The following is a 16,494-nucleotide window of genomic DNA, read 5'->3' on the forward strand; positions in this document are numbered from 1 at the left end:
TTATGTCAAAATATCCTTAATCCAAGACAGAAAAATATTACCCAACTGCTAACTACTTTAGCCATGAGCTTTAATTCATTGTTACTCTCTGGTTTCATTTCACAATGCTGTTAATCTTCCTGTAAGCAGAAGCATGACTCAGTTTATCCCAGACTATACTTGACCCAAAGGTTGTCAACTGAACTTTTCTGCCTGGTGGATATTCCTTGTGAAAAGGACAATATTCTTGTCAATACAGTCCCAAACACTGTAGTTCCATTAGTCTGTTACCCACGTAAGAGCTCTTCTTTTGTTCTTAATTTACCTTAAATTGGACTTGTCTTTAAAGTTATGCAAAAGCTAAAGTACATAAAAATGAGAAAATTACCACGTAACTTTTAATGATATATTTTTTATGCTTTACATTTACTTTTAAAATTTCATTCAGAACAACAAATATGGAAAACAGAAACTTCAAAATGTATGGCTGATAATTGCTGCTCAAAAGGCAAATCCCCTTAAGCAGAGTTTGGGCATGATAATGGTCATGTTTGCAGCTACCCATGGTTCTGAAACACTGAGCATGAGTTTTTCTGAAATCTGGAACATCATGATTTTATTTCAAAATGTCAGCAGTTAACGTCAGTTATCATGAAGTTTCCAGGCTTACTAACAATTTACTTTTTGGTGGTTGAAGTAGGTACTGTTCACAGCCTTTCTGTCTCCAACTTTCATTAGTGAGGATGATAGTTTTCCTTTTTTGTCAGGCTTGTAAACAAAATGTGATGACATTTGGAATTCTCTTTACTTTTGACAGGGTTTTAGTGACTTATCGGCTGTGCTTGGTCTATTTTTTTTTTACTTGCCATTTTTTACTAGCTTTAAGATTATAGTTTAATTATAGCATATCTCCCTTTCTTTCTTTCCTGCAAGTCATGCTATATTTCCTTCTCCAAAATCCTTCAAATAAAATCTGTGACCTCTTTTATCATTTTTATTGCATAAACACATGTACTTCCATATATAAACACTTCCATATATAAGTACATGTGTTTATGCAATAAAATATACTATGTACTATGTTTCTTCTATGTAATTTGTAAAGTCCATATAATGTTACATGTATGTATATTCTCAGAAATGACCATTTGGAACTGGATAACTAGCTGATATGATTTTTCCTGGAAAGGACCACCTCTTCAGTTCCCAGAATTACACAGTTGTCTGTAATTATCTGTGTAGGGTTGAGGTATCATTGGGCTTTCACCATCCAGTTTGAATATTCACTGGTGTCCTTCTTGTGCAGCTCATGTTTGGAAGGTCATATTGTTATGGCAGCTACTGATATTATAAGACACAACCTCACAGCAAAGATCCCGATCTTCTGGTTCTTGCATTCTTTACATTCCTTCCTCTGTAATGTTCCCTGAACCTGAGGTTTGAGGGTGTTTTGCAGATGCATCCATTGCTACTGAGTTCCACATCCTCATGCTTTGACTAATTGTGTTGTGGTTTTCTGTTGTGGTCCTCTTCTGATGTAAAGAGAAGTTTCCTTGGTGATGGCTGAAGACAATTACCTGGGGTATAAGGACAAATGTTTATAGTTTGTTGTTAGGAGTTATACTGGGCTATTAAATTAGTGGTTGGAGATTCTTTCCCAGTAACTATGATTTTATGAGAACTGATTATTTAGGGGTTTTCCAGTACTGGGCATGCTATCTTTTTCAATGATCAGTGGTGGGTCCAGTTAGAAAGCTGTTGGTTACTGTCATAGTATGTGTATTCCTACTGCTCCTATGTGGTTATCATGCTGTATGGGTCATTGATATGGTTCATAGTCATCATAACTGTGTAGGACTATTGTTTGCCTTCTTCCTTTGGAAACTTGTATGGTACCTTCTGGTACCATGAAAGATTGTCCTCAGGGAAAGGGCATTCATGTCAGTTCCAGCTCAGGAGTCACTGAACCTTTTACTAAAGTTCATGGTGTGCTTGTTTAACTACCTTGACCCAGGTGGAGACACTGTCTCATGGAGTGAGGAAGCACATTAGGAAAAATCTTTCACTCTATCGGACCTGAGATCACATTTATAGGCCTTAGGGTTTGGGTCCTGAAATGACCTTCAAATTAGAATGCTTTGTTTTCTGATGTGTATAACAACTGTATATAATTCTGAAGTTTCTGATTGAAATGCCTTCTCTATCACCATGTATAGATATGCAACTCAAACAATTTTAAGAAATTAAGTAAATACCAACATGAATAAAGAAGAATTTATATGGAGTCTAGTAGGAGGGCAAACTCAAAGGCCTTTTCGAGAGGTTAGTCTCTACCTTGAATCCTCCTTGGATGTTTTTTCAGCTTTCTAACATAGGCATTTAGGAGTTCAATTTGTGGTGACAAAAGGCAATCAAGCTCATCTAGAAGTACATCCTATATCTACAACATATTTAGAAGAAAATGTAACTTTGCCAGGCTATTGTCTAGAGTCTAGCAAGTGAGTCTCAATGCCATAGTATTGGGTAGCATGAATGTCTGTGACCAGGAGGAAGCAAAGATAAGATAATGGTCTGGTTATATTATCTCAAACTTTGTGAAGTTATCAGCATCAAGCCATTTAGACATACATAAAAAAGACCAATCAAATGGAGTGTACATGCCTATTTTTCAAGATGGTTGCTCTCTCATATTGAACTTGGATAGAGAAGGAAATGAGACTAACCTTCCTAGTAAGGAATGTTAATGAATAAAGTTAATAATGAAAAGACTAAGGCAATAAGGCATTGTTAATAATGTATCCTGTTATTATTTTTAAAATTAAAATTCATGCTAGCTATTTTAGGATCATGTAGACAAATATATTTTTATTGTTTAATTTATTTAGTTGGCAGTTTCCTGGAGAATGATTTACCTAGGATGTCTTTGAATATTTTGTAAGCTGTCAAGTTTTTCTTTATTAAAAGCATCTTAACTTAATTTCATATTTAATTAGAAGACACTGTTTAGACCTGCATACTAAACATAAAGAAAATGTAAGACATACTTAGTGTTCCATCTTTTGAGAAACTGGACTTCCAGAAATATTGCTTTTACTATAGTTGCATTTTTTTCAGGCATCTGTCCATGGTTGCATTTAATAACACTTACTGATTCTCTGGAGGATCCATTTAGTTCTCAACACCCACTTTGGGCAGCTTATAAGTGTTACTCCAGCTTCAGGGCATTCTACACCCTTTTCTGCTTTCTGTATACACCTGTACAAATATGGTGCCTGTAAAAATTCTCAGACAGAGAGGCATACAGACAGACAGACACACATACACACAAAGATATAATAAGTACATTGTTAAAGGATGCATATATGTCAATTCACTTATACAACACACTCATAAAAGGTATATCGTACTAGAATTTCAATGATCTAATTTTAAAAAAAATTACTGTCAAATTTTTGTTTATACGTTGAGGTTAAATATGAGCTACACTTTAAGTCTAATACTTTCTGTTGGATGTAAAATAAAAACACAAGTGACAACACCGTATGCAAATCTCCATAGAATAAAGATTATTGAAAAACTGGAGGCAGACATGTTGCAGTATTGTGTATGTGCTTGTGTGTATGCACCTGCAGCCACATAGTTCAACTTTCCTTGATTTTTGTAATTTGTTTCCTTAGTGGAATAAATAGGAACATTGCCAATTTTATAACAGATGTGTGAAAATGGGAGATGGTTATTTACTGATCAAAGAAAGATAGCTGGTTAGTCTAAAAGTTCTTTTATTGTATGCTCAGGGGTGAAATAGATGTGTTATATAGCAATACTACTTTTAATGCTTTGAGAAACGTCCGTGATAATGTTACTCATGCCTTTACCAGTTTTTTACCCTCCCCAGAAGCAGGGAAGAATTGTACCTCTTATCCCTCATCTTCACTTGACTTTGCTGTTGTCTTGATGGCAGCCATTCTAAAAGCAGTAAGATGGAATCTCAAAGCAATTTTAGTATGTGTTTCTCTATAAATGTCTTAAAACTTTCCAGTGACCATTTGTACTTCTGTCTATTAATTTTACTAACCAATTAATTGATTGGTAATCTGAAATGTATACAAAAAACAAAACATGACCATAAAACACAGTGGGTGAAAATTAGCAGAATGAAGCTATACCTCCTACTCATCCTTCTACAAGGCTAAGGGATTGATGAGAACTTTAATGATCAAAGAAATTGGGATGTTGTAGGTCCCAAGGCTAACCACAATTTACCTTGAGTCATCTTCAGCTGCCTTTATAGCCATTCTTTGCCTACTCTTGGCTATGTCTGATCTAAAATCCCTGCGACTACTAGGTGAAAATATTTTAGAGCATAAGAAAGATCACTAGCTTCTACCAAGCAAACATTAAGACTGCTATCTGAAAGTTCCTGAGGACTCTATCAGAGATTTAGAAGCTTTGCTCTAACCTACCTATCTGATGTTTCTACCTATGTATTGGAAAGTTGTTTTACTATTTTCCCTGTTCTCTCTTTATAAACCTTCATTAAACTCTTAATATGTTGGAACATGGGATTTGCAGAAACGACAGCCTGTTTTCCCAGGCCAAGGTCACTTGCATTCTATTTCAAGATAAGCTATCCTGTATCCACCTTGAAGTGATAATTGTGGTTTTGTGTCAATAGACCGACTCACTCCGGCATCATGTTTGTCAACTCCAGGGTCTCATGAGGAATAATCCCTCTGCCAAGGAAGAATCTGGGAAACAAGACGGTACAGTGTGCATCTGCACTAACTGCAGCCTGTGACTTAGCATTCAAAGGTAGATAGTGTACTGGTGTTTGTGCAGGCTGCAAGAGAGTTGTTTACTCAGTGTCATTTCTGTATAGAAACCTGCAGCAGTTGAAGCTGCTGGGTTTTTAAAAAGTGCTGTTCTCTAGGGTCAAGTCTCTTGCCCACCCTAAAGTGACTCCCTTAACTAAGAATTGTGGTTCCGTGCTCCCCTATCCACCTTTCCTTTATCCCAATTCTCCTGTTTCCCCAGGTCCCCCCTCCTTCCCTTCTACCTTTTCTCTCCCCATCTCCCCTTACCCCCATCCCACCCCACCCCCAAGATCCCATTTTCTCCCCGGAAATTTGGTCTACTTCCCTTAGCCAAGAGGATAACTATATGTTTTTCCTTGGGTTCACCTTCTTCCTTAGCTTCTTTAGGTTCACCTATTGTAGACTCCGTGGTCCTTATTTATGGCTAGAAACCAATTATGAGTGAGTACATCCCATATTCATCTTTTTGGGTCTGGGACACCTCACTCAGGATAGTGTTTTCTATTTCCATCCATTTGCATGCAAAATTCGAGAAGTCATTGTTTTTTACCGCAGCGTAGTACTCTAGCGTGTATATATTCCATACTTTCTTCATCCATTCTTCCATTGAAGGGCATCTAGGTTGTCTAGAGGGGCTCCCTTGTGCCCAAGATGAGGTTCCCAGTTAGTTCCTTGGGCAGCTGAGGATTGGGAACCTGAAATGACCCTATCCTAGAGCAATACTGACGAATATCTTGCATATCATCATAGAATCTTCATCTGGTGATGGATAGAGATAGAGACAGAGACCCACACAGGAGCACTGGACTGAGCTCCCAAGGTCCCAAGGAGGAGCAGAAGGAGGGAGAACATGAGCAAAAAAGTCGGGACCACGAGGGGTGCACCCACCCACTGAGACAATGGAGCTGATCTACTGGGAGCTCACCAAGGTCAGCTGGACTGTGACCGAAAAAGCATGGGATAAAACCGGACTCTCTGAACATGGCGAACTATGAGGGCTGATGAGACGCCAAGGACAATGGCACGTGGTTTTGATCCTACTTAATGTGCTGGCTTTGTGGGAGCCTAGCCAGTTTGGATGTTCACCTTCCTAGATATGGACGGAGGTGGGAGGTCCTAGGACTTAACACAGGGCAGGGAACCCTGACTGCTCTGTGGACTTGAGAGGGAGGGGGAGAGGAGTGGGGGGAGGGGGAGAAGGGTGGGAGGAGGGGAAGGGAAATGGGAGGCTGGGAAGAGGTGGAAAATTGTTTTTTGTTTATGTTTTTTTTTTCTTCTTTTCGCAATAAAAAAAAGTGCTGTTCTCATAAGTCATGGATATCATAAAATGTTTGGAGTCTAACTTTGAAATTTCCATGAAGCATTTTGTTTTAATGAAACAATTCAGTTAGTGTCAAATCATAAGTTGGGTAACATATTCAAGACCAATTTCCTGAGAAAGCATTTGGGGGGAAGTCTTGAGTGTTATGATGTACAACAGATCAGTGGGTAGAATGAACAAAAGAATGGAATAAAGAAACGTAATCAGAAAACATGGCAATGTTTGGACAATAGTGTTACTAATGTTTCAAAAATTAAAACACACACCACATTTTCTTTTTGTCTTTGACTACTGGCTCAACATTTACAAATATCGCAATAGGTACAGAGAAACAAAGAAAATAAGCAAAAACCGATTAAATGGAGTTCTCTTTAAATAGCTTCATTTGATTGAAAGAAAGGAGAGGGGGAAAATCACAGAAATGGGAAGAGTGAGACTCAAACACATGACAATGAGTGAACAAGAGAGGCCAAAGGTGACTCACACAGAGAAGAATGACTCTTCCAATCTGTCTGTATTATGCCTCAGACGAACTTGCCCATATGAAGAAAACAAGGTAAAATGTTTGCTCAATCACCTTGTTACTCTTATTCAACGTGACACAAGTTTTTGCTTATTCTAAAATTATATTTATTGTGCTAAGAGTCAGAGCACATCATTTACCTAACATTTCTCCATGTTTTCCATTTGTCGGAATATGTTTAACACTGTCTGTGCTGAAATGTCTGTCTTCTAGGCACATCTGTCCCCATCCCTCCTTCTCCTCCATGTTCAACCGCAAGTATCCATTGCCAGAATTCAGCACAGGACTGAATCAGAACATCTGGATTCTGATCTCATGGCCCCTGGAAGATAAGAAGAAAATAAAAATTGTTCTAAATTCCCCAAGTCTTCACTAATAGGCATTTGGTAGAAGAATAATAGTCCCTCTGGGCAATGGAAAAATGATGGCAATGATCACATTTAACCCTAAACTATTTGAAAAAATGGAGCAGCACTGCAGACAATTTGGGACCTTGACGTTTGTATGCAAACTGAAGGAGTGACAGCAAGAATCAGTCACAGAAAGACTCAAACTTCTGGCACTTGAAAAAAATATTTATCTTGGCAAATTAGCAAATTTCAGTCTAATGACTTGAACAAGTCTATTTGGAAAACACGACATACTGGATTACAAAACTGTAGCAGAAGCCTTTTACATGCAAACAGGAACAACATCTGCTCTGCAGGGATGACTGCCGTGGAACCTAGAGTCAAGAAAACACGGGGACACAGTTATTTTTTCCATTTAGACAAAAATAAAGAACGTATTGTAGCAGACAGATCATTAAAATAGCTGAGTTAATCTATTGGCTTGAACAAAATGTACACACAGTACCATTTTATATTGTAATATCAAGGCAGTCACATTTTGGAACAGAAACTACGTGACTTTAAAAAAAAAAGACTAAAGACAAATGCTGTTAGATTTTTCCACATGAATTCTTTGTCTTTCAAATGAAACATTTTAAGTCATTGCAGTGGGAAAAATGGGTTTAATTGGTATAGGTCGATACCAAGTTCCCATAAGTTACCTTCATTTTAATCATATCAATTTAACAAATTTAAACAGTACAAATATTGAAAAAGTAGAACAAAAAATTCCTCTTTATTTCATGCACTGGTGTGTCTCCAATGTCAGCATTTCTGCACAGTATACAATTTCTCTATCTAATTATGTTTCACACACACACACACAAGCATGTACATAACACACCCAGTGAATTTTTCAGAAGTATGGTTACAAATTATTTGCAATTGATATTAGTCGCATGTTAATTCTTTTCCTCTGAAAAGGTTTATGGATAATTGTTTGAAATTGGAAGTAATTTAGAAAAATAAAACAAAACAAAAATTTTGTGTGTCATCTTAGAATAGGTAATAAGGATCATGATATGTGTGGTGGGTTTCAAATGTACTAATATGGCAGGTGAACTTTAATCTCAGGTCCCAGAATTTTCTTCCCTGTATGTTTTGTTTCAGTGTGGGCCCAAGGATACTGGCTAGATAACTCCCAACAAGATAGCAACAGAAGCCAGGTTTTACCTCATCAAGAAGAACACGCTGCTCTGCTCAGCAAACTCACTGTCAAGAAACAGAATTTATTCCTGTGTTTCCACATTCTTCTAGAATGTTCTTCAGCTTAATATATTTGTAGGAAAGATGAGTGTGTTTATAACATTATGAAAGCTTCTTTGGGATACCCTTATCTGTTGGAAGAGAGGCCACTTGTTGGTTCCTGGCTGCTCAACCCCAAATAATCACACAGAAACAATATTAATTAAATCACTGCTTGGCCCATTAGCTCTATCTTCTTATTGACTAACTCTTACGTATTAATTTAACCCATTTCTATTAATATGTTTATTGCCACATGGCTGTGGCTTGTCAACTAAACTTTCAGCATCTGTTTCCAGCAGGGAAACATGGCTTCTCCTTTACTTTGCCTTCTTCCTCCCAGCATTCAGCTTAGTATTCCTTGAGTAGCTAAGTTCTGCCCCACTATAGGTCCAAAGAAGTTTTTTTATTCATTAATGGTAATCAGAGCATAGAGAGGAAAATTCTACATTACCTCCCCCTTTCTGTTTAAATGAAAAAGGAAGGTTTTAACTTTAACATGATAAAATTATATATAACAAAACAGGTATCAAGTAAGAATAATAGTTATAATATTTATATCTACTTTATCTTTTATCATAACTAAGGAAAACTATATTAATCACTATTCCTCAACTCTATCAAAGACTCCAGAAGGATATAATACTACCTAAGTAAACAATAAGTACATTGTAAGCAACTTCCAAAACTCTAGAATTGAAAAAAACATCTCACTACCTGGACAGTCACTCAAAGTTCTTCTGTACCATTGGGGCATCCATCTTCAGCCTACAGGCCCATAATGTCTGGCAGACTTTTCCATGAAGCAGGAAATTTCAAAGTCATTTCTGCCTGTATTGACAGTTTGCTAGTCACTTTCTTCTGTGTCCTGCAGAATGTCTAGCAGATTCTTTCATGAAGCAGGAAACCAGAAGTATTGTCTCACCTTTATGCAAGTTTAGCAGTCATTTATCTGTGGGTCCTGCATGCCCATTTCACATAGCATACCATCAAGCAGTCCAGGTAAGAGCAGTTTCTTGCCCAAATGGCTAACAAACTCCATAAGGAGCCTTTTTGGAGCCCATCTTCCTCTTGAAGGAGCATGGTGCTGCCAGGACAGATGTATCTCATGGTCATGAAGACCTAATTTCTTAAAACATTTAAAATTTCATATTCTGAAGGCCTCTGAAAGATTTGAAGAATACATATCTAACTGAAATATATTTCTATATATATCTAAAAAATCTAACTAACATGAATACAAGCTTGACTATTACAAATGATTATCTATTAACCTATATTTTTAATTATACATTATATTTTTAAGTGAGCTGCACAAACACAATACCTTAATCAAAGCAGAATATATATATATATATATATATATATATATATTTACCTTAAATTTATATCAATAAACCAAGATCCATACCAATGCAAATCTCTATAGCATATTCCACTTTAAAGGTAAGCAAACATTTATAAACAATATTTGGGAATATGGGCATAGTTCTTCATACTGCTTCCTGTTGGGTGAAATAATTTGGGGGGGTGGTGTTCAAAGTGATCTTTTAGGGAGATTTGATCCATCAAACCACATTAGTCTGGAATTAATCCACAGGTTCTTATCTTCCATTAAAACAAAACAGAACCTCTTTTCCAAAGCAACATATTCTTAGACACAAATTCTTTAATCAGGATATCTTTAAAGTATATGTGCTTATTGAAAGAGATAGCCTCTTGTTCTTCCTGGCTGCCTGGCTAGCTTAGATCTGAAATAATCACACAGAGACTGTATTAATTAAATCACTGTTCAGCCCATTATCTCTAGCTTCTTATTGGCTTACTTGGCTTACTCTTATATATTAATTTAACCCTTTTCTATTAATCTGTATATTACTATGAGGTTGTGGCCTACCAGCAATGTTTCAGCAAGTCTATTTCTGGTGGCAGCTCAAAGGCATCTCTCGAAATCTGCCTCCTTTCTCCCAACATTCAGTTTAATTTTCCTGGCCTAGCTCTGTTCTTTTGCCCTATCACAGGCCAAGACAGTTTTTTATTCATTAACTAATAAAAGCAACACATAGGCAGAAGAACCTCCCACAACATACGTTTGTTACTTAGCTCCTTCACCGTCAAAAAATTTAAAGAAAACACAATAATATACATAATCCAGACTCTGTGAATTTTGCATCTTCACATGGTTTATTTTTCTTTAATCTATGACTGTCTATACTCTGTCTCTTTAAAGACTGTGTTTTATTTTTACTCTTTTCCTTCTCTCTTCCAAGCCTACATACATTTATCCTACACTCTGATCCATTTAGAGGTCTTTTTTTTTTATCTGAATCTGTCCTATTGTGTATCTGTAATTCATTATTGTTTAGGAGCGCTTCTTAAAAAGCTAAGCAATTGTCATAAACTTAAGTTGTAGCATTACTAGTGTATATATAGTACTTCCTGCTCGTTCTTCCCAGTCTGATATGGTGGAGCTCTTTTTTGCATCTGAGAGCTATGCTCACAGTCCCATTTTTAGGAACACAGCCAGTCTGTGTTGTCATTAAGCGTGTTGTAGCACTCTGTTCACAAACACCATTTAAACCTCCAGAGAGAGTCAGAGTCTGTAATGACAGCATGGCCCAGAAAGGCACAGCCATTTCAAAACAGTGTGGCCTTTTTCTGTTATGGCTGAATCAGGAAAACCACTCTTAAAGGAGCCATGCTTCTGCTTGCTTCTAGCAAACTTAAAAGTTTATGTTCATGGATTTATCTATGAACCTGTTTTATGTATTCACATGCATACACAGTGTTTTTATGTTTTTAACTACCAAGTATAATGCCTCCTTGTAATGATTAGGAAAAATTTCATTTTCAAGTACTAACACAGTTCAAGTATAACTCAGTACAATGTCACAAAAGAGACACTGAATCTTAAAAGCCATAAGTCTGGTAAGGTGCATGCTTTTCTTTTAATTCAAGATTTTGGCTTGTTCACATTTTTATATTTATGCATTTTCTCCTCTCAGTGTGATCCCAAACATGCAAAGTGCGGGATACCATGTAGCAGAGGAACTTAAAACATTGAGAAGTCAAAACATGGAGACAGAAAACTTAGTGTAGTGCAGTGGCTTTATATATATTACCAAGCTGTTTAAAAATGTAGAATTATTTTCTTCAAATATAGAAATGTATTTTAGACTGGGATTTCAGACTAATAGACCATCACATCACTCTCTCTCATGTGACAACTATGAGACATAACATCATTTTTTTAGTTTTTTTTTCTATAACAAAAAGACTGCCAGCTTTGTTATATTTGCCTTATAGCACCAAGAATAATGGGTAAAAATCTTTCAGATATCTGTTTAATCTATTGAATTGTCTCATTTGTAAACCCTATGAAAATAAAGTGAAATTCATGACATTGTAGACAAAACATAGCAGCATTTTGTCTCTTGCTAATCAATATCTCCCCCATTTTTGATACAGTGTTTCTCTGGCTGACTTGGAACTTGCTTTGTAGAATAGACTGGCTTTGAACTCAGGACTCACTGAGATCTTCCTACCTCTACTTCTTCTATATTGGGATTAAAGATGTGCACCACCAGCTTGGCAATATCTTATACTTAACATCATTTCACCATTTCTTTTTTCTCCATGGGTGAAATGTGATACTGATCTGTCATGCCTCTCTTGCAGTCTGCATGTTTGATACTGAGATGCACTTCCTTTTTTTCAGAGGTCTGATATCCCATCAAATGTCACAACTTTTTACGTGATGGTTCCTTCATTGTTGACTCTATCATAGACACAACACAAATCCCATGCATATACAGAATGAAATCAACACTAACCATTGGTATTCATTCTGCTTATCATAGCACAATGGGAACTGGTCAACTCCCTGGTAGTTTCCAGAGATTCAGGGCTCCAAATTTTCATTCAAATATACTTAGTGTCTAAAAGAATTTGATGACCTAGAGGCAGCAATATTCTTCACAGTCATCTTCCCTTACCTTTCCAGGGTCAGGGAAATAAATATATACGAGGGGATTTATTAGAATGGCTTACAGTCTGTGGTTCAGCTAGACTAACAATGACTGTATACCAATAATGCAAGATCCAAGAATCCACTATTTGTTCATTCTACCGGTTAGATGTCTAAACTGGTCTTTAGTATATACCACAATCCCAAAGAAGCAGGCTCTAATGACAATGGAAGAAGTGGACTTGCTAGCAAGAGCAAGCAGGCAAAGAGAGTATTTCCTTCTTTCATGTGCTTCCTGCAAACTGCCTGCTTGAGGGGTAGCCCAGATTAAAGGTGTATGTTCCCATCTCAAGGATCCAGATTAGAAGTACGCCTTCCCTACTTCTAAGAAATTCATTCATTTTACAGAGTAGTAGGGAGTTTGAGCTATCACATTTTCTGATAGTAAAATCATATTATTTAAAATCTCACATACTCCATAAATATGTACCGTACCATGTGCTCATTAGGATTTAAAACTGACAAAATCAGTATGGATGGAAACTATCCTCTAGTTCCTATAGTTTAAAAAGTTAATTTTAGTTTCTGTGGAAACAAGGCATCAATCAATGCATAAACTCTGGGGTTTTATATAATCCACATATCCTGATTCATAATCATTTAAATATTTCATTTCTTTTTGATGTATTTGAATTTCAAGTTATTGTTCACTAGATTTAATATATTTTTTTAATTCTCAGGGAACAGATACCTGGAATATCAATAGTCTCTGGACTTTTTGAAATGATTATTAATTTTAAAATTGCATATTTTCATTTTGACATTTTCATATCTGTTTTATCATATTCTAATCCTTATTATTCACCTTTCCAACCATAACAACATCTCCTCTTATTTTCATATCTTTCTTTTTTCACATAAATTCCACATGTGAGAGAAACATGCGACTCATTTCATTGTAAGACTTAGTTTGAGCTTCTTGAGAACTTAATTGACTCATGTGGAACAATGACTAATATCCAGGTAATGGAGAAAGGTCATTGGTTAATTATAATAAAGAAACTGCCTTGGCCCATTTTATTGGTTAGAACATAGGTGGGTGGAGTAAACAGAACAGAATGCTGGGAGAAAGAGGAAGTGAGCTCAGAGATGCCATGCTCCCCTCTCCTGGGCAGATGCATGCAATGAAGCAAGCTGCCAGGTCAGACATGCTGAATCTTTCCTGGTAAGACTGGTGCTACACAGTTTATTAGAGATGGGTTGATTGGGATATTAGAATTAGCCAGTAAGGGCTGGAACTAATGGGCCAGGCAGTGTTTAAAAGAATACAGTTTTCGTATAATTATTTTGGAGCATAAGGCAGCCAGGGTGCTGGGGACGCAGCCTCACTGCTCCTATTACAACATCCAGGAGTCCACAATGTAGAATTAGCTTTTTCTTCCACCATGTAAACCATCATATGTTCTATTTCCTTTCATTCTATAAGTAATTTTTTCTATTCAAAACTTTCAAACATATTTACCAGTCATGACTACTATTTATACAGAATCTTGCATTTACTCTCCACTTCTTTTTCTTGTTTCTTAAATTGAAAGAAATATCTGTATATCTGCCTAAGTGTAGAATGTCTCCTGTTTATTGTTAATACAAATCACAACCAAGTTTGAATAGATGTAGGAACAAAGCCTTTCATAGGGAAGGACAAATCACAGTCTGGCAGGTTAAAAATCTTCAGAATCAAACATGATGTGCCCAGGATGAGAAGTTAAGTTCCATGTTTTTCTTGGATAGATGAGGGAGTGAATACTTCAGAACACTGACTCTGTGCCAGCATATCAACTTGGAAAAAAAGTTTGTATTCTACATAGATCTGTCTCATTTGTGAATAAATAAAAGGATATTTTTACATTTCCTACTTGAGTTACTGAAATTCACTAAAAGATAAATATCTTCCTTTTCCATGAAAAATATTTTCATCGTAACAGGTTTAACAAAATGTTGGAAGTATGGCAGTATTTTGATGCAGTATGCCAATTCCATGCCTGTTTTGTAAACTCAGATGTTTGCAGTGTGGTAAGACTGTTAAACCACAACTCATAAAATGAAAGAGCTAACGGAAATCTCACTTGTATTTCTGTAATATGCCAACTGCTCACATCTGCATATTTAATTTCCAAGTCAAATCTTGACATCACACAATTCTGTGCATTGCATATGGAATCTGTGGATGAAAACATCTTCATTCTTGTGTCAGAGCAACATGTAATACAAAGCTGATCAGTAGAAATCAAATGAAATCACTTCACACTTGAAACTTAGTGAAAGAATAATTATATACTCACCATTCCTAGAAGAGTTATTAAATATATAAATCATAGCCATCTCTTATCTGATATTAAATAGGAATAAAATAGCTGAACATAAAAATAAATCATAAAACTTACCTACCCATAAATTAATGTTGCTTGCTCTAAGAAATGAGACAATTAGATTTCACCCTAGAGTTTAAGCATTTTACATTTTATTTGGTTTTGGTTTGTGTGCATATTACATTAGAAATTAGGACATAGAGGCAATAGTATCATCTTTTTAAACTTTGTTATCTTATGATTTGTATTATGGTCACTAGGGACAGAAGTTTAACACAAGAGAACTCAGCATCCAAACAATATGGCAACAATTGAACAACAAACTATTTTCATTCCACTGAGACTGTTAACAGCAACATCTCTGATAATTTGAACAAAAAGATGTCTCATCTCATTTGAAAGAACTGAAATGCATTTATTGCTAATTTTTGATGTCACATATAATATTCAATAATTTTAATTTTAAGTAAATATCTATTCTTGTTTAAAATCCCCTAGGTTTTTGAGTAAACCTTTTCTTTACCAGAACATATTGAGATAAAAAACAAATGCTTAACTATTCCTCATTTATGCATTATATTATATATCTGTTCCTACAACACCATGAAAAAAATATGCTTGATAGTCATTTCTTGCTGACGTTAGCAGAATATTAAAATATTCCTTCTTTTTGTTCTCTCTGTTTGGAGATTAGAGGACAACACACTTTTCTGAAAGAAACAAAATCTTTTGAAGCCTGTATTTGAAACCTCCATAGAGCAGAGTTTTGCTATCTTTTCCCTTTGAGAACATATCACAAGATCTGTTCTGAGAGGACAGACTCCATAGGGAGAGCATTAGTATTTGAAAATATTGTACTCAGGATGCATGTGAAGTGTTCAGTCATAGCCCAAAGCCATCTATAGTGCAAATTGGAACAGCTGCCTATACTGGGAGTCTTAGATAGGCCCAGAGGTTATAAAAGAGACACATAGGTTGAACTGCTCATCAGAAAGTCAGCACAGGTTTATGAATTTCAACTGTCTTTTCTTGTTTCCTTACAAATGACTCAAGATCAAGTTAACCAGGTGAGGCAGAGTGAAAAAATGACATTGCTAAGAGCAGATTGCAACCTATCCTGTGTTGATGATAAGGAGTTCACTGATAAGGATAAGAGAAAAATGGGCACAGTTGAAGGTTCCAAGTATAGTTTAGGTTTCTTATCAGATACGTTTTGTTTGTTTATTTGTTTTAAGCAATGGTCATTTGTTTAATGATTTTTTTAATTATTTTATTTTTTAAGATTATAACATAATTACATAATTTTCTCTTTCTGTTTCCTCATCCACACCCTCACCTTCTGGCTCTATTTCAAATTAATGGATGCTTTTTTCATTAACAGTTGTTACATGCATGTTTGTGCATACCTATATGTTCCTAAACTTAAACTTCTCAGTCTGGATTATGCTACTTATTCCTAAATTTAACCTTTTTACTCTATGTCATGTTATTTGTATGTATGCTTTCAGGGCTGATTAATTTTAAATAGATGTATGTAAAGTCCACAGTTTTGTTTGTTCAGTAAAATAAAACTTCTTATTTATTTCCCAGTTGCCCAGATCAGAAATTATAGTAATAACAACAGTGTTTGGCTGAAGTCTCAGGCATATTTCTAGCTAGCTCTGACATCTTAAATTAACCCATTTATATTAATCTATGTATCACCATCAGTAATGGCCTACCAGTAAGGTTCTGACATCTTGCTTCTTTAGCAGCTACATGTCATCTGCATGACTCTACCTTCTTTCTCCTTGAATTTAGTTTACATCCACCCACCTAGCCCTATTCTGCCCTGTCATAGGCCAAAGCATCTTCTTTATTAGCCAATGGTGATAAAACTTATTCCCA

This window comes from Microtus oregoni, unplaced genomic scaffold (genome assembly GCF_018167655.1).
Source record: "Microtus oregoni isolate MIOR12 unplaced genomic scaffold, Mior012 000030F_ref0000283, whole genome shotgun sequence".
In the NCBI taxonomy this organism is placed as follows: domain Eukaryota; kingdom Metazoa; phylum Chordata; class Mammalia; order Rodentia; family Cricetidae; genus Microtus; species Microtus oregoni.